This window comes from Ascaphus truei, chromosome 8 (assembly GCF_040206685.1).
Source record: "Ascaphus truei isolate aAscTru1 chromosome 8, aAscTru1.hap1, whole genome shotgun sequence".
NCBI lineage: Eukaryota > Metazoa > Chordata > Amphibia > Anura > Ascaphidae > Ascaphus > Ascaphus truei.
In genome coordinates this window covers 74,557,243-74,577,654 of record NC_134490.1, presented here as the reverse complement: position 1 = coordinate 74,577,654, position 20,412 = coordinate 74,557,243, and the positions used below count along the sequence as shown (strand labels likewise).

Below are 20,412 nucleotides of genomic sequence, written 5' to 3'. Positions count from 1 at the left end.
ATTTATTTTAAGTGGTATACTTTTTAAATATCATTTCGTGTTGTATATACATTTCTCTTGAACTTTCCTTTTACGTTACATGTGGGACAACTTCTTGATGACATTATCATTCAAAATCATGATATGAATATATACAGCATATAAATCCCCCAAACAATACATAAGTCCTCTACATACTTAATTAGAAAGGGGGAATATAATCATAGAAATAGGTTTGCATACTGCTTAGTGACATACTTCCACTGTCCATATTTTTGAACAGCAGTGAGGCCAGTCCGTAGGATGTTAGAACGTTGCTCACAAAGGAAACCCCTTTTAACGTGCATAGTTCTTGGCGTGTTGTTTTGCACAGGTCAGTGGGGTGGTGAGTAGCAGGGAAATCACAGCGGGAGTCCAATATACCACAGTCACAATGTTCCATTCATTAAAAGTAGCGAAGTGCAGAATGCAAGACTGTTAAGAATTGAATCCATATCACATACAAATAAATCTGCGGTAACCTCGTAGTGTCACGGAAATGGGATATCATCCTTTAATATTTTCTCAAAATGTTTAGCCAATGTACATAACATCTCAAATGTGCCAGGTGATTTTGAAGCACATAAAATGGTATTTATTGTGAGTGAGTGAAGGGTTAAATCCCTCACTATTGCAGCAGACTACACCCTGGCTGGTAGGCTGTAGACAATTAACCTCTGAGCAGGGTTTTAAAAGGCAGGACATTGCTTCCTGTCATTGCTTCCTGTTCCAGAACATGCAGAGATACTGTATGTCAAGAGGCTGAGGGGACCGCCCAGAGGGTGTGCCTGGGAGCTTCAGGACTTTGCCGCCACGAACGAGGTGCACCACGGGGAATCAAGCTGCCCAGAAGGATGTGCCTGGCACAAGGCTTGGACTCCGCTGTCTTATCCCAGTCAGGAGAAAGCTGGGAGGCAGCAGGTAACATTACCTGCACATGGCTGTGTTTGATATAGGTGGTAAGGGCATAGCTCTCCCACTGGTAGTTAGGGACTAACAACTGTTAGTTAGCGCTCTCAGAAGGGACCTGGACATTTTGCTTGATTGTTGCTTTGTTTTATTCCTTTAAGAATACACCTGCTAACAGGTCCTTTTGCTTCCTGCCTTTAATGTGAGAGCAAAGATCCTGCAATGTGGCAGAGTTGTCACAATATCCTATTGCTATATGCACTCTGTATAACACTTATGCTAAATGCTCCTATTGCTTTGCTTCAAGACACCTCAAATGCGTCGGGGGTAGAAACATGTTCAAAATTACTTATCATTTTCTTAGTAAAACACTGTTCACAGCCAGCCAAACATGATTTTTTTTTACCTTTTTAGCTGAACTGAAACCCTTTATATTAGTATATAGACTAGAGTTTGGGCGTGTGGCGGGGCGAGAGCCTGGGGCCTCTTACCTTCTCCAGCTATGTTTTGCCATGACATCACAGCGTCATGTGACGTCACTTTGTCATGGTGACCCGTCGTCATGTGACGCCGTGTTGTCACGGTGACCCCTCATCACAAGGAGAAGATTCCGGAGATGAGGGGCAGGAGAAGATGCCAAAGCTTACAAAAGGCCCCGCTCTCTCCCCCCGGCAATCAGTTTAAATGCTGTGCGCAAGACCGTGGGGACTCTGTAAGCGCGGGGGTCAGTAGAATGGCACCGCCACCACGTTGGCCCTGCTGATAAATTATTAACAGGTTTACCGCTGAAACATGCTTCTCTAAAGGAAATGGAGTTTCCATCAGCACTGCACCGGCAACATGTTGGCTCACCTATGCCAAACGTTGACTAGTAAACACAAATACTAGGAGATTATTACAATATGCTCCTATTTTAGGAATGCTTTCAAATGCTACTTCCTCTTCATCAATCCTTTCTAGCCGGCTTCACATTCTCAAACAAGCTTAGGCGGGAGATGTATAAGCAGATATGTGACGTTCAACTTCAATGCATAGACATTCCCCTGGAGAGAGGACTATGAAACCACACAGCAGGAAGCTACGGGTTCACGACTGAGTAAAATGGAAGGAAAAACAACAAATGTTCCACTAAAAACTGTCGTGTAATAAAATGCTAATCATGTCAGTCGTTGTAATATACACACAAACTCTCTGTACACATCAAAATGTCACGGCTCAGCACCTACAGCGCACCACATCCTGATACTGCAACTACGCAAACGGTCATTCTTTCAATACAAATTGGAAATACCTTCATCCTGTCTAATCTGATTTTTCTATTCTAGGAATGAGTGAAAATAACAGGAATTCGGATAAGGGCTGAAAGGAAGAAGGTAAGATGAAAGAAGAGAACATGTACATGAAAACACACTTTTTTAAATACACAACTAGAGACCTTATTCACTAAGCAGCGCTAAGCCGCGGGGCATATTATGGTGCTGTAAAACACTCTAGAGCAGGGGAGGCCAATGCCAGTCCTCATGGGCCAACAACAGGTCAGGTTTAAAGGATATCCCTGCTTCAGCACAGGTGGCTCAGTCAGAATTACTGGAGTTGGTTACCCAGGGCCGCCAAAAGAATTTGGCGGGCTCAGGACAAACTTGAAGAATGGGGCCCCTGCAAATGTTACGACAATCACACTCAATCTACTTTGTCCACCGTGTCTCTTTGTTCCCTCCCCCTCCCCCCCAGTGTCTTTCTCCTTTCCCCCTAATGTCTCTCACACCCTTTGTCATTCCATCTTTTCCCGTTCTGTGTCTCTGCTCCTCCCCATCTCTCGTATTTCTCTTCTTTCCCCCCTAAATGTCTCTCTCCTCTCATCCCCAACCCCTCCCCCACCTCAGCATGTCTCTCTGCCCCATCAGCATATCTTCTCTTCCTATTGTTCATCTCATTCTCTATTCTCCCCTCATGTATTTATCTTATTTCCCCTTGTCTTTCTTCCTCCCTCTTCTCTTCTCTCTTTATTAAATCCTCCATGTATATTTCAGTGTTATCCTTTCTCTCTAACAATCTGATGCTTCTTTTCCCAGCATCTTTTTCTCTTTTCCTTCCCCTTTCTCTCTCTTCTCTCCCTCCCTCTCATGTCTCTCTCTTCTCTCCCTCCCTCTCATGTCTCTCTTCTCTCCCTCCCTCTCATGTCTCTCTCTTCTCTCCCTCTCTCTCAAGACTCTCTCTTCTCTCCCTCCCTCTCATGTCTCTCTTCTCTCCCTCCCTCTCATGTCTCTCTTCTCTCCCTCCCTCTCATGTCTCTCTTCTCTCCCTCCCTCTCATGTCTCTTCTCTCCCTCCCTCTCATGTCTCTTCTCTCCCTCCCTCTCATGTCTCTTCTCTCCCTCCCTCTCATGTCTCTTCTCTCCCTCCCTCTCATGTCTCTCTCTTCTCTCCCTCCCTCTCATGTCTCTCTCTTCCCTCCCTCCCTCTCATGTCTCTCTCTTCTCTACCTCCCTCTCATGTCTCTCTCTTCTCTCCCTCCCTCTCATGTCTCTCTCTTCTCTCCCTCCCTCTCATGTCTCTCTCCTCTCCCTCCCTCTCATGTCTCTCTCTTCTCTCCCTCCCTCTCATGTCTCTCTCTTCTCTCCCTCCCTCTCATGTCTCTCTCTTCTCTCCCTCCCTCTCATGTCTCTCTCTTCTCTCCCTCCCTCTCATGTCTCTCTCTTCTCTCCCTCCCTCTCTTCTCTCTCTTCTCTCCCTCCCTCTCTTCTCTCTCTTCTCTCCCTCCCTCTCATGTCTCTCTCTTCTCTCCCTCCCTCTCATGTCTCTCTCTTCTCTCCCTCCCTCTCATGTCTCTCTCTTCTCTCCCTCCCTCTCATGTCTCTCTCTTCTCTCCCACCCTCTCTTCTCTCTCTTCTCTCCCTCCCTCTCTTCTCTCTCTTCTCTCCCTCCCTCTCATGTCTCTCTCTTCTCTCCCTCCCTCTCATGTCTCTCTCTTCTCTCCCTCCCTCTCATGTCTCTCTCTTTTCTCCATCCCTCTCATGTCTCTCTCTTCTCTCCCTCCCTCTCATGTCTCTCTCTTCTCTCCCTCCCTCTCATGTCTCTCTCTTCTCTCCCTCCCTCTCATGTCTCTCTCTTCTCTCCCTCCCTCTCTTCTCTCTCACTCTTTTCTTCTCCTGGCGGCACGTGCACCAGTTTTAGCCGCGGTCTAGGGGTCGCAATGGGACGCGCGTCTTGGAAAGAACAGGGGGAGCAAAGACAAGATTTGGGTACGGCCCCGGGGAGGCATAGCGGGGCGCAGCCATGTCACGCGGCTGGTTCGCCCTCATTGGCAGAACCACCGCAGAGCTTGGTATATAAAGTACATACAACACGTATGTTTCCCTTAAAGAGGCAATCCAAACAGCACTTCAAGTTTTTGTTTTAATATATGCCGCCTTTGATTATCTTTATTGAAAACTAATTACCTAAGCTGCTGATCGATTAGTTCTCCCGTGATCGATCAGCAAAGATCCTGCTACCCAGGGTTCACTAAATGGCCGCCTTTCACTTTCAAATCAATCCTTCAGTCAGTGTAACTCAGCAACTACAATGTATCCTTATATAACTAAGGTGACATGATCTATTGTTTCAGTTTGCAGCACACACTGCTGGGAATATTGGCAACAAATGATCACAAACAGGAAAGTGTTGAATATCTTGCACTGCTGGGGAAGTGTGCTAAACCTGCTATAGAAATCAAAGGCTGCTTATTATGTATGTATGTCTTTATTTATATAGCACCAAAAGTGTACTCAGCGCTTCACAAAGAATACAGTACAGGGAATTATAATACAATAAGCGCAGCAAAGTCAGGCAATAGGAAAGGAAATCCCATCCCCGCAGAGCTTACAATCTAAGTGGTATGCTGGGAGACTGATAGAGGCAGCAGGTGAGGGAATAAGTGCTGTATTATATTATCATTATATTAAAACGTTAAAAATGGCATTAAGAGTTGAATTTAAAAAATGCATTAAGTATCATGTAATAGTACAGAACAAATTAAAAATAAAACACACGTATGATATTGCTTGGACTGCTCCTTTAACGGGGCCAAAGGTCACACTTCCGAATGCAGGAAACCAAGCTTTCTAAATTCAGGCATTTGCTTAAAAATAAAAAAATAAAAGCCTACAAGATGGCATGTAATGTACCAAGAAGTTACGTGTAATGAGGAGCAACTCAAAGATCAAAGAAAGCATTACATTTAAATCATAAAGTAAGCGGTTTGTGACTTTCATCTTTGTAACAGTGCCACTATGTTACTGATCTGAGCAGTAAATAATCTTCAGCGTCTCGTTATTAACACAGTACAGATATATGGCTTCTAATATGTGACCAATGTTATCTAATATATGCTATCAACTTAACACAAGGGGCAATCAAATGCCCTCTTATTTAAATAGTATCCTGTGAGACTGCTGCAGTTGTTAATGGTTAAGACAGGGGTGGCCAACTGCAGTCCTCAAGAGCCACCAACAGGTCAGGTTTTCAAGAGATCCCTGCTTCAGCACAGGTGGCTCAATCAGTGGCTCAGTCATTGCTGAAGAAGGGATATCCGTAAAACCTGACCTGTTGGTGGCCCTGGAGTTGGCGACCCCTGGATTAAGGCATAACTGATGTTAAAGAGCCATATGGGTTTATGCATCAGAACAGAGAAGTGTTATTTTGTGTGCGGTCAAATGTAAAAAGGATTGTTAATCCAGTTTCTTACATTTTAAATAGATGGTAGTGGGGGAAGGTCCTACACGGAGGGTTGTTGGGTGGTGTCCTCTGTGTTGTTTCTACGCTGCTATATTTATTTTTATTCCTGTAAGTGCATTTTAATCAAAAATCCAATACTTATAAAGAAATACCACACTATACATCTCTTGTCTTATTCCCTTTATCCTAGTGATGAGAACAGAGAGATTTTTTGAAGGTTTTATTTCCCCTATTCAAATGTGTGTGCCTATAGATTTCCAACCTTTTTTTTTATTAAGGAACCCTATCATTATATTGTGCAATTCTGCGGAACACCAAACCCCTCTAATAGCGCGTCTGAGATCAGATGCATTGTAAGGAACCCCAACCCTCTCTAATAGCGTGTCTGAGATCAGATGTATTGTAAGGAACCCCAACCCTCTCTAATAGCGCGTCTGAGATCAGATGCATTGTAAGGAACCCCAACCCTCTCTAATAGCGCGTCTGAGATCAGATGCATTGTAAGGAACCCCAGCCCTCTCTAATAGCGCGTCTGAGATCATATGCATTGTAAGGAACCCCAACCATCTCTAATAGCGCGTCTGAGATCAGATGCATTGTAAGGAACCCCAACCCTCTCTAATAGCACGTCTGAGATCAGATGCATTGTAAGGAACCCCAGCCCTCTATAATAGCGTGTCTGAGATCAGATGCATTGTAAGGAACCCCAGCCCTCTATAATAGCGTGTCTGAGATCAGATGCATTGTAAGGAACCCCAGCCCTCTATAATAGCGTGTCTGAGATCAGATGCATTGTAAGGAACCCCAACCCTCTCTAATAGTGTCTGAGATCATATGCATTTAAGGAACCCCAACCCTCTCTAATAGCGCGTCTGAGATCAGATGCATTGTAAGGAACCCCAACCCTCTCTAATAGCGCGTCTGAGATCATATGCATTGTAAGGAACCCCAGCCCTCTCTAATAGCGCGTCTGAGATCAGATGCATTGTAAGGAACCCCAGCCCTCTCTAATAGCGCGTCTGAGATCATATGCATTGTAAGGAACCCCAAACCCCTCTAATAGCGCGTCTGAGATTAGATGCATTGTAAATACTTCTGTATTTGGTCCAATTTTCAAATGAGCTGAAAATTGCAGGTTAACCCCTGGAGGGATGCATGGAGAACACAAGGGACCTAGGAAACGCTGTTGCGAAACACTGCTTTACACCTTCACTAATTGATTTGTGATCTACTTCATTATATATTTGTTCAGTGTGTTTTTTTCATGTGTTGCACATTCCTTTGTAACGAGATTTAAAATATATGGTAAGAAAGGGTTACACCCCTTAAGAACTGGCGTAGGTTTGTGAAGGTAAAGAATAATGCTGACCATTTCATACATCCTATCACATTATGGAGGGGTTATGTTCTAAAGTGCCAATCAGGGACTAACGAGTGAAAACTCCTATTCAACTCAATGAGAGTTTCCGTGTGTTAGTGCGCAATCAGTACTAATGCGCTTTAGAGCATAACCCCCTATTTGTTTTGCTGAACTCCTACGTTCCTTCTGTTGATACGCTCAGGCTCAGATTCCCAAAGCTCCGGACTCATAACGTCAAGTTATCAAAATCAGTAACGGACGTTCTGTTCCCTGAGGTTAATGCACAGCTACAGAGCTAATTATATATGCAAAAACAACAGCCGTTCGTTATCTCATTAGAATAGGCTTAACGCTATGTTAAGTAAGTTAGTACTGCCGTGTTTTAGCTTAATGACTTGGGTTGCAGAGAACAGAAACCTAGATTGGGCACTCAAAACATCTAGTGGGTGGTGAGTGAAGGAATTAAAACATGATTTTAATATTACCACTTAAAATATTGGGGATTAAAACGAGTATTAAACGCATAGATCCTAAACATATGAACCTGCAATGCAAAGTTCTGGATCAAAAGTATGTGAATAGCCAATATACTCTAATGGTTATTTGGCAATCCAAGTCCAAATGGCTACGATAAACCACTTGTGAGGGTAACCAGAGGTGAGAAGCTCCACTGTAGTGGTGTGTATCAGTACAGAACCCTGTGTTCACAATAAAGCAACGATCACCTAAACAGATCCTAGCCAGGTCTGCCAAACTCCAAACACAATGTTAATGTCAAAATGACACAGGAGGCACGGTTGGTATATACCACAGATGATAGAGCTAATGGTGGTAAAAATACTTGTTGCTGTGTGGTGTAGATAGCCAAGACAGGGTATATAATTGTAGCTCAGTACACCTGGGTGAATAATAGATCCCAAATGTAGTGGAGCTAGATGTGCGGGGATAATTATAATCCCACAGCCATATATATGGCAAGTGTATCTGACTGAAAGGCACACACTTAGGTACATTAGCAGAAAAACAGGCGCTGTTTCATAGGAATCAGGCCGTCGCCCCCCACCATCAGTAACCCTATATGTATGCAGAGAATATACACAGTACCAGATGTACACTTACCATGTTGGGTAAGTAATAGCTGAAGGGTAAACAGCAATGACCCGACACCAGCTCTGTTAGTCAGGGCTGGTCAATAAAGGGTCACTGCTAGTGGGAGGGTAACCAATATGCAAACATAGTATAGGTACACTTAGTGTGCACCCTACTTAGAGAGTGTATACAGATAGAGTAAAAACCTCTGATTAAGGCTGCTCCTTAAAACAATCCAGTCATAGAAGCCACTTATTTAGATTGCACGCTGCAGATGCCGGTGGATAATGGCGCCAGCTGACTCACGAGTAGGCATGTGAGTCGTGCGCGTGCACCCGTGTTGCCGACGCGCGCGTTTCGCGTAACCACGCTTTTTCAAGGCAAGTACGAGGGGGAGGGACCCACACATTGAGTGAGTACCTTTATATCCCTAGCGTTCAATCGGATTTTGTCCCATTCACTCTGTGCCTCCCCATTGTGCGTGACATCGTTGTATCTCTGACAGCACGCTAGATATAGGCATCGGGGGCAGGTAAACCTCTTAGTTCATACACAATGCCGGTACCATCAATATTTGTACCAGGCTGTTGTTCTGGTACATGTAGTAAAAAGGTAAAGGCATAGGGGACATAATGGTGGTCCCTATTGATGTGTAGGTGAGTGATGGTATATATGCAGTTGTGGAATAATAGTTGCTTATTATGTGTGTCACCACCCTAAGGTAGACACATGTCAATGTATGTATAGGACAGTGATTCTGGGGTCTTGTCCAAAGTCAAGGTTGGACATCAGTAGAAAGGGGAGACAGCAAACTCTCATTAAGGGCGAAGCCATAACATAGCAGATGTCAAATAAAAGGTGAGTACATAAACCCTTCGTTCAAACCTCTAGGCGACAGGGTCCCTATGGTATATATCCACCTTGCTTCCTTTCTGAGTAAGTCCAAATCCCAGTCACCCTTCCGGATGCCAGGTGACTATTTATCAATACCAATAAACTTGATTGAGTCCGTGTTCCCATTCTGGCAGACATTGACATGCCTAGCTACAGGGGTGTCACTCTTGTTCCTGATGGTACCCAGGTGCTCGATGATCCTCACTTTAAATTCTCTCCTAGATGTTTTGAGTGCCCAATCTAGGTTTCTGTTCTCTGTTCATTATTACGTATCCACCTAGGGAGCACCTACATCCACTCCACTTGACAGCTGCGGAGGTTCCCCTATAGCTTTGACTTGGGTTACACCAGTCTTACCTAAACGTGGCGTTACTCCCAAACCAGACACTGAAATGGGGAGGGAAGGAGATAGTGTGTGTCATTTGGCTGTGTATCAGCTAATTACAGTACAATCAGTTATTTCCATAATCTGCCATTGAGAACTGTGTCAAACTTGTTACTGTTATTAAAGCATTCTCAACCTTGATACTGTACTTGTTATAGGGATATGCATTTTTTATTTGAAACAAATGCTGATGACATTTGTTAAGAATTCCATTTCATAGTGCCAGATAGTCTCATATTCTAATTCTGAAGGAACCTTTGGTCACCTGTCCCTTATGCCTCAAGGGGTTTATTGTTCCAGACAAAAAAAGTAAGTAATGAAGCGTATTATCTCATTAGTCTAATTTATCATTTGCAACTACTGTATTTGCCAAAGACATTGCTTTGGGCAATAAGGGTTTGTGCTCTCACACACGAGGAGAATGAGCAATTAACAAAACTATTTATTCCCTTCACTATTTGAATTGTATTCTTGCCACACTGTGCTATAGCCACTGCTAATATTTACTGAATCCCAGGGTGACATAGTACTTCCCTGCCAATGTAATGTGTATGATATTACTTTATGCTATAGGACTATAACCAGCTTCACAATGCAGTGCCAGCAACTAAGACTAATCTGACGATGAGCCCAAAGAAGGCAGAACATGTCACTCAATGTGTTTGCTGCCACTGTATTGGCTAACCCAGCTTATCATTTCAAAGGGAGTTTCATAAGTAAAAAAGGGACATCTTCAACATGCTAATTCCAGATCTATGAGGCAGAACGTCCTTATGATTAGACACTCCTGGGGTGCATTACCATGTGCTGCTATATGACCTTCTGACATCTGAGTGCTTACAAGTGCAATCCCACATTGGTGGAGCAGAATAAACTAATGGTAGTGATATGCTTAGTAGGTTCAATCTGAAAATGAATGCCTTCTTTATAAAACTCCTTTAAGTATAAGTCTTTTAAATAGCTTTTGACAGAGGTTTTGTTTGCAAACAATGTACGCCGAGTTGCTTTAGATCCCTTCTTTTCTGTTTTCTTGTCTTACTGCATATTGAGTACACTCCCATCCTCCTAATTGGTTTTATGATATGAAAGTGCCATGCAGAAATATAATTACCTTATTATTGCGGTAGAGGAAACAAGCCTAATATTCCAGCAGTCCAATTGATAGGCAGTTCTGCAGTAACGCAGTAACGCAGTAACGCAGACGGGAGGAATCCTTGTCATCTCTCCCTTCTGACACATGGGGCCCATTTAGAGTTGGCTAACAGTGCAGTCGTAGAGAAAACTCATCAAATACTGTAAATAGTTCCCGACTTACAAGACCCCAATTTGGAGTTGGCCACAAATACAAAAGATAGTTTGCGTGGGGGGTCGTTATTATAAAGCCTTAACAGGCGGAGGGGAGGCGTGCCCTATTCCTAATTTAATTCGATGATCTCAATATGGGCGTACACACGTTAAATAGCACCGGTCTTGTTTTAGCAAGTCGCGTTCAAGGTGTGTGCCGATTAATTAACTGCAAACGTTATGCAGATATAATTGTTATGCGCAGGTGCCCAGTACGGCTGCGAGAGATGTTAAAATTACTTCTAGCCAATGGTGCGAACCCAGGACCTGGTCATATTTTATTAACAGCTGCTAATGACTCTAAATTGGCTCCGTCTCCCAGAAATAGCCATGGGCACAGCAATACCATTGTAACGCCGCCGCTATTTCTGTGATTATGTCTAAACCAGGGGCGGGCAACTTAGTCTTGAGTGGCCACCAACGGGTCAGGTTATCAGGATATCCCTGCTTCAGCACACGTGGCTCAGTCAGAGATGTCTTTAAAACCTGATCTGTTGGTGGTCCTTGAGGTCTGGAATTGCCCGCCCCTGGTCTAAACTCATAGTTACATAGTTACATAGTAGATGAGGTTGAAAAAAGACGTACGTCCATCAAATTCAACCTATGCTAAATTTAGACAACAGATACTTTATCCTATATCTATACTTACTTATTGATCCAGAGGAAGGCAAACAAAAAACCCCATAAAGGGGAAAAATTAATTCCTTCCTGACTCCAAGAATTGGCAATCGGATTAATCCCTGGATCAACATCCTTCCCATGTATACTTATTTGGTATATCCCTGTATACCTTTCCCATCTAAAAAGATGTCCAACCTTTTTTTGAACAAATCTATTGTATCTGCCATCACAGTCTCCATGGGTACTGAATTCCACATGTTAACTGCCCTTACTGTAAAGAACCCTTTCCTTTGTTGCTGGTGAAATTTCCTTTCCTCCAACCTTAAGGGATGGCCCCGAGTCCTTTGTACTGCCCATGGGATGAATAGTTCTTTGGAAAGCTCCTTGTATTGTCCCTGAATATATTTGTATATAGTTATCATATCCCCTCTTAGACGCCTCTTTTCTAATGTAAATAAATCTAATTTAGCTAGCCTCTCCTCATAAGTTAGAATGTCCATCCCCTTTATTAATTTGGTGGCTCTTCTCTGCACTCTCTCTAGTTCCATAATGTCTTTTCTTAGGAGTGGTGCCCAAAATTGTACTCCATATTCAAGGTGTGATCTTACTAATGCTTTGTAAAGGGGCATAATTATGTTTACTTCCCTTCCATCCATTGCCCGTTTAAATGGTGATTTTTGTTCCAGACATAAGAATACTGTATGTTATTATTATTATTATTATTATTATTATTATTCAGTCACTCCTCTAAATGATTTTTAAAAAAAATTTAAAATTTATAATCAGTGGCAAAAATAGCTTCACAAAAACATAGTGTAATGTGCCCGATTTAAAATAAAGATCTACATTTAATAAACATGGGAACACATTGAGTTGGACTATATTTTAGAAAGATTGAATGACATTTGTTCTGCTAATTTAGGAAAGGGGAGAAGCTTTCTAAGGCCGAGTCCACGGTCCCTGCTGGCGTGCTGAGGCGCGCTGAGGCGCAGGGAAAGCGGGTGCTTTCCCTGGCCTTGCGGTTGCTTACCGCAAGCGCTCTCAGCAGCCGTCAGGGGGCGGTCCGGGGGCGGTCCGGGGGCGGGCGCGTCACTGGCCGGGGGCGGGCCAGTGACGTCACGGAGCTGGTTCGCCCTCATTGGGCGAACCGCTCACGTGACCGGCCTGTCTCGCCGGCAAGCGGGGGAATTTTAAATTCCCCCAAGACCTGCGCTTCCGCAAGCGCGCGTAAGCGCAGGTGAGCCCCTACTAAAGCCGCTCTAATTGCGGCTGTAGGGGCTCAGTGCTGAGCGGGAGCGCGCCTCAGCGCGCTTCCGCCAGCAAGCAAGTAACATGGCCGAGGCCTAACACAAATCCTTGAGGGTTAAGATCCAGAGAATGTTAAAAAAAATAAAAAAAATACTGACATAACAATCCTGCAAAGCTTTTAGCTATGTGGTTTCAAGTGGCGCTAAAGTAACTTTCACTGAATAGAGCTATTGGTCAGTAACCAACGTGCTACTGCACTTGTAACAATAATCCTCTTTCTTTTCTGTGGTGCCTATTTCCTGATAAAGAACTTAAACGGTTATATTCCATATGGTAAAGATCTTTTTCTACTGACCAATAAAACCGAGTGAAAACAGGCTGCTTGTCTGCAAGGATATTCATTCTCCTTGTCATTTCCAGGCCGTTAAGGAATCAAATGTAACATGTTATCCGTGGTCTTTGCATAGTCTGGAGCTAGCTCAGTATGGCGCAGTATATATAAATACATGTTTGCGTCCACAAAACAGGTCTTCAGAATAGGGAATTTATCAATATTCAGGGTATCATGAACCAAACTTGACAATCACAGTATTAATGCATTTAATTATGTTCTTATAGTGAACCAGTTGAAAACATTTTACACACAGAATGGAATTAATCATTTTAATATATCTTGGTGACAACTGGTGGCCATCGAAAAAGCTTAGTGTTTTTTTGTCTGTGGGTCTGAAATAGTTTTTAATTGACAGATGAACACACTGTATCCACCTTTAAGACCCACCTTAAAACACCTGCTTAACAAAGCATATGAGTACAGTAGCTCTGTGGCTAATACATATATACACCTGATACATAAAGCTTGGCCCCCTGCAGACGCACTTACCAGAACACCTTCATACTGTCTCTGTACGTTCTTCCTACCTACCAATTAGATTGTAAGCGCTTTGGAGCAGGGACTCCTCTTCCTAAATGTTAATTTATGTCTGAAGCACTTATTCCCATATTGGGGCCTATGCAGAGAGCAGCGCTATTTGAAAACTCGCCATTTTTTGGAGAAAATCGCGCAGAAAACAGCAGAAAATGGCGAGTTACGAAAAACGCGCCAATTTTTTTTTCTATTTCTAAAACTCGCCTCGCGGCTGGCGAGAACCTCCATCTCGCCAGTTTTAAAAATATCCTTATGCAGAGAGGCGCGAACGGCATCTAGCGGCTGTTCGCGCCAATAAAATGGCGCGATTGTCTCCGTTTTGCCTCGCCAGAAAAAGTTGGCAAGAAGCTGCCGCTCGCGGCCATAGCAAAGGGAAAAAAAAGGCGCGAATTTTTTTTAACACATTTCTGCAGCGCGCATCTCGCCAATTTAAACTCGCCAGACGCATCCATGTTAAACATAGCAGAATTCGCACATTTCTGCATATGGAGAATAAAACTCTCCAAAAAAGCTACTTTTTATTAAACTCGCCAATTTTAAAATTCGCTGCTCTCTGCATAGGCCCCTATGTGTTATTTGTTCTTTATGATTATCACGTATATTACTACTATGAAGCGCTACAGTATGTATATTAATAGCGCTATATAAATAAAGACATACATACTGTATATTAGGGCAAGGAAGGAATTTCTATTTTTTAATCATTGATTTAAACATGTTTTGTCTTTCTCTGGGTCAACAGAAATAAAAAAAAAATGATATTTCCAATACCCCAAAGACTTCACCTAATTGATACTCATACTTTTTATGGTCATAGTGATGCATCATACAGTTCCAACGTGCCGGAAACCGTTTCAGGCGAGGAGAATCCGGCTTGTGCAGCCAACACAACATAGACAAGCAAATGCCTTAAAATGCAGGTCTCCTCCAGGACAGGATGTACAAAGTAGAGCTCTACTCACAAGTTCACAGTGCAATTCTTCATTTATTGTGAAAACCAAGAACAGAGGGGAAACAACGCTTCAGGTCCCATATGGACCTTTCGTCACGTGGTGATACATCAACACAACTGCCATGATCAGAGAACAATGGATACAAGTGTAAATCAAGTATTAACCTTTACAGTGCTCTTGTGACGTACTTATCAGGTACCAGGTTCATCATGGCACGCTCATTTTCTAGAGAGTTATTGTGCTGGCTGCTTGTCGCCTTCTCGACTTCTGTTTTCTGTCATCCGGGCGCCAGGCATGACCATGACTGCAACTACCAGAAGTTCAGTGGCTCTATTCTATATGCTATGAAGCTGTCCGCTAAATGCACATGACTGCAGCTAATATCTTCCCCAGCAAAGAGAAAAAATCTTCAAAGCATATTGAACAGGGACCCCATCTGAGGATTCATGAAGCTCCGATAATGTGCATCGGAGTTTGAGGAGCATCAAGTACCATTCACGTCAATGGCAGTTACCGCCCATCGAGCTCTGATGACCTGTTTTTGGATGTTTGTGAATCTCCCCCATGGTATCTTGGATAAATTACTGGACTCCCCAATCAGTTTACTTATTATAGTCCAACCCAGCATTTATCAGCTAACAGAAGTCTGTTTACTGTCTCCAGGTTTAGCAAACCAAGCTGGCAATCGTATGTATGTATATGTAAGTATGTGTATGTATTTATGTATATATGCAATAATTTTTACATTTTTCTGTAAACTTGTTCTTTATTTTAATTTTCTGTAAAAAAAGGTGGGGTTGGGATACAGAACGAAAAGAGGGTATCATGTTACTTTTAGTTTACATACATTTGTATACATGTCCACGTAACACATTTAACGGGGTAGACATTAACGGCATCACTATTAGGACAGCACATAAAATAACTAATACAAAAAAAATCAACTAATAAGACTGGAAGAGGAGAAAAGAAACAAATGTCATTGCTTTTAGAATATTTTTCCACATTCGGGGAGACAGTAGATACATATTAATAATCAGACCTTAGTGGAATACGGAATACCCTTGGGTCCGCCGGGGTGTTATATACGGGTTCAGATCACGTTGCCCGGAGATTACTTCAAGAGTTATACTTTTTTTAATTTGTGGGTTTTTACGACTCTCCTATTTTGTGTTCTTCAAATTTGGAGAGTTCCCCTAGTAAGATATCTATTTCCTATGTAAATCCTCCATGGTTCCCATACTTTTAAGAATTTCTGAAATGTCATTTTGTATCCCCGTCAGTTTTTCCATAAGACAGACCCTCCAAAGTCTCGCTTACTATGTGTGGCCTTCCATAGCTTTGTAACCTTTGAACACGTCCACCATACATGTACAAATGATCCCTACTGACCACATTCTCTTGAGCAAAGGGGTGACATGTTTCTAAAAAAAATGTGGATAATCTTGGTGGGGTGTAATACCATTGGTGGAGCATTTTGTATGCATTTTCTTTCATTAGGAAACATGTGGCACTCCTTGCAATCCCTTCAAGTATATTATCCCACTCCTCTTGATCTAATTCTTCTCCTAACGCCTCTTCCCACTTTTTCATAAATTTGGGTTTTATTTCAGTTTCTGGTTTAATAACCGCTAATATGTTGTATACTGTTGAGATCAGGCCTTTCTTATCCTCCCCCGAGACACATGTTCTCAAATACTGTATTGTCGTTGTATGGGCCTGTGCTTCTTATGTGGTCCCTGAGTTAGAGATATCTAAAGAAGGCCGATTTATGTAACCCAATTTCTCTCATTTCAGACTCAAACCCTTTAATTTCTTTATTTGCCCAAATATCTTTTACCCTTGTTGTTTCTGCCTTGCTCCATTCTTTAAAAGCTGTTGGTTCCATGCCTGGGGCAAAACTAGGATTCTCAAATAATGGTGTCATCTGAGATTTTAAGTTGGTCAGCCCATGTTTCAATTTCAAGGAGTCCCACATTTTAAGTGAGTGTGTAATAGATTCCAGAGGCACCGTCAGTTCTTTCTTTGTTAACCATAACATATATCTATTGTTGACTGAAAACGTATCAGACACAATGTCCACCCATTTTTTCCTCTGTTTGTGAGCAGGCCAGTGAATCAACTGACTTAGATGAGTCGCTTGATAATACTGTAATAAATGTGGCAGAGCTAAACCTCCGGATGCCTTGGATTTATAGAGTGTGGGTAATTTTTTACCTCGCTTTTTTGTTGTTCCATATACAGTAAATGTTGTGATTTTTGTCTGTAGTTCGTGTATATCCCTAGCCCTGACCTGCACTGGGAATGTGTGGAATAGGTACAAGATTGTTGGTAGTAGGTTCATTTTAATAGCGTTTACTCAACCAATATCTGGACCATTCCTCTAACTCTTTCTTTCAAGGTTTTTATCATTGTTGGGTAGTTTGCCTCATATATGGTGTCCTGTGTATTGGTTAACCAAATTCCCAAGTACTTTATGGATTGGGTCTTCCATTTGAAATCAAAATTTAGTATTATAAGCTTTAATTGTTCCTGTGGGAGGTTTATATTTAAGGCTTCGGATTGTCATTATTTATTTTAAACCCTGATAATTTTTGGAACTCTGATAGATTATTGAATAGGTTTGGCAGGGAGGTTAGGGGTCTTGATAACATTAATAATATATCATCGGCAAACAGTGACGGTTTGTATACTTTTTGTTTTACCTCTATCCCCCTGATATCCGCTTTCAATCTGATTTGAGCTGCTAAAGGTTTTATCGCTAGGGCGAACAGCAGGGGTGACAGAGAGCAGCCTTGTCTTGTGCCATTTCTGATATGTATCTTATCTGTCTGCATATTGAGGTAGCATACTTTAGCTGTAGGTTCTCCGTATAGTGAGGCTATAACTCTCAGAAATTTGCCTCTCACTCCAAAAACCCTAAGTGTCTCAAACATATATCCCCAATCGATACGATTGCAACGGATATTCCCTGTGAATACAGACGCTACTACCTGCTGTGTATACCCGTGTGGCTCTCAGGAGCCTAAGCCTCCGCTAGGGGAGCCTGGGGTACATACATATAATACAATCTCGTGGTGCAACGCCTCCACCTGGGAGGGATCCCAACGGAGTGGGAGGAGGCCCTCACAGGAAACAATCACGTTAAGCAAACGGTTGTAAAACAGAACAGGCTTTACTGCATATATGAGCATAACATTTACTAAACACATTAAAGGTTAGCACTGCATAAGGATATTGCATAATCCCCACACCCACCACCGTATACCCCCACACCGTGTCCACAGAATAACCCCCCTTGTCCCGTGGTCAGCGCTGCCACTATGTGAGAGTACTCTCGTGTGTGCACGTGCGTAACGTTACCTGCCCAGTGCGACGGCACCTGGGCGTTAAAGACTCTTCACAAAGGATCAGACGAGCTTTAGGGTGATGTCCGGTTCCTCCGGTGAGAAGATCTTTGAGGGCGGTCCACCCCTGGTACGGTTCCGCTCTCTCTGCTGAGCAGGCTTGATCCCAAGCCTTTGGATGGAAGCGCAGCGTCTGCTGTGTTCCTAACTGGCTCTGGATAGTAAGGGGCAGGGTCCCTAACCTGGGGCCTGTCCCTGAAACAACTAAATACTACTGGTGGCTCAGGGCTATCTGGAGCCTAGGGGGCTGCTGGCCTAGTGCAGGGAGTCACTGACTCCTGCACCCTACCTCCTTCCCCTAGCTGCTCCTGACGCCAACTGCCTTGCTGCAAATTCCCGCGAAATGTATCTAATCTCCTCTGCAGGGAGATGCTGCGGCCCTATTGTCTCCCTGGCATCACATGGGGTCCCCTAAGGCTCATGGGACTTGTAGTCCCTAACTGGAGCCCTCCTCTCATTGGCCCCCGTTCGCGCACTTGTCCTGTGCATGAGCCAACCTACGTAGTGGCCACTGTGATGAGGGAACCCATGCGCATGCGCAACCACATAGAAGATGGCGGCGCCCTGCCGCCCTGCTTCGGGAGCGCCGGGAGTCCTCGCAACGCGATCGCGGCCCTAGCAACCGGCCGCACGCGTCCCCGGCAACCCCTGAAGCAGGATCCTGACCGCCCCCACACCTGCGACCGGCTGACGGGACCGCCATTGGGCTCAGCGGCACCCGCGATCGCCAGCAAGGTGAGGGGGGTGACAGGCAGAGGGGGACCCGGCTACACGATCAAAAGCTTTCTCTGTGTCCAGAGACAGTAACATTGAAGACGTGTTATTCTGTTTAGCTATTTGGATCAAGTTGATTGTTTTTCTTGTGTTATCCGCTGCCTGCCGACCTCATATAATCCTGCCTGATCTGCATCTATCAGTTGCAGGAGATACTAATTCAATCTTATTCAATCTAGTGGCTAATATTTTGGGGGGGGAAATTGAGGTCATTGTTAATTAGGGATATCGGTCTATGACTTTTGCATTGTGTGGGGTCTTTGCCATCTTTATGTATTAATATTATTTATTACATAAGCATTGTTTGTGGAAACTTCTCTCCTTCTAGAACTTTGTTAAATATCTTTACTAGATGAGGTACTAGTATGTGAGCTAATTTTTTATAATATATATATATATATATATATATATATATATATATATATATATATATGTGTGTATTTTTTCTTACTGGGCTCCCTTCACCACCTGCTCTGCAATGTATTGCTGGCCCCTAACTCCAGCGTTAATGTGTTGTCCACTTCAAATCATTGTAAATGTTTGTTCGGATCTTTGCTTTGTATCCTATGAGCGAATAAGACACATTTTAATGTATATATTCATAATAAATAGTTTATGTGGATTATTTACACGTGTGTGTGTGTGTGTGTGTGTGTGTGTGTGTGTGTGTGTGTGTGTGTGTGTGTGTAACCTCCCTCTAGGGACTAAATTCAAGCGCTAAATTGGGACTGCCATCTTAAGATGGAATCTCATTGTCGGCCAGTTGAATTTCTTAGGGGTCTCTGAGTGGGGAAGTGTTTATCAATCAAGTGTTTTCTTTACCTTTACCCCCCCCCCCCCATCCTTTATTAGAGAACCAATAACGTTAAAGGGAGGTGGGACTCTGGCTATACAAACACTTGCTCATAACACAGTGACATCACACGAAAAGGAGCAGCCAGAGGAAATCAAACCCCTCAAAAGCCTAATTTTAACAAATAAATACAAAATACTTATAGGTATCAGATTTGGATGAAAAAGGCATCAATTATCCATATGAGACCCCTTAAACATGTCACTGGAATTATTTTCACTTTGGGTGCTAGGAGGGATTGTCCCTTTAAACTCATTATGATGTCATCATTAGCCAATGGGCCTTATTTCATATTATCCAAAGTGGTCATTCATGATGTTTTCAGCAGAAAATCTACATTGAAGTCACTTCAGATTATACAGATTTACCCACAAAGTGGTAGTTATGACCAGAAAGGATTTACATAAGACCCAGGGAAAATAGACTTTGTTTTTTGTTTTTCATTTTTACACTAGAAGCAAATAAGTAAAAAAATAAATAAAATAAAAAATATGTAGTGTGGTTAAATCTTTCTTTAAAAAAAAAAAGTCAATCATGTTACTGAAAAAATAAATTCTGCCCGTGCTATGTGGGATTTCTAAACAGATGTGGTAATATTATCTGCAGTTCGACAAAAACAAACTTCTCATTTTTCAAAAATGGGCATTTTGAGTTTGAATAAACCTCATAGAAAATATAAGAAAAAATATTAAATAACATAACCTGCAATCATTTTTAAAGGAAATGGTGCAATATGTTAAGAACAAAGTATGCTACTTCCAAGGCGTACGGTATGTGTGAGAGCCATTATTGACCATTAACAGCCATTAAAGTGAAAAACCATCAAGTCTATAATGGCTATCTGACTTTAGCGAACAGTGCCCCAAGTATAGTGATGTAATTCAAAACGACCAGTATTCACTTTGATTATTTCA

The 20,412-nt window shown here is 42.7% G+C and overlaps 1 protein-coding gene and 1 long non-coding RNA gene across 4 annotated transcripts in view; one reads left to right on the top strand and one right to left on the bottom strand.

The window, feature by feature from the left end:
* Window positions 1-20,412, bottom strand: part of ADGRA1 (adhesion G protein-coupled receptor A1) — a 692,353-nt gene that overhangs the window by 662,052 nt on the left and 9,889 nt on the right. The window lies entirely within an intron of this gene.
* LOC142502003 (uncharacterized) lies at window positions 857-19,069 on the top strand. The gene is made up of 3 exons (XR_012803627.1): window positions 857-939; window positions 2,253-2,300; window positions 14,329-19,069. It is a non-coding gene; the product is annotated as an uncharacterized LOC142502003 (long non-coding RNA).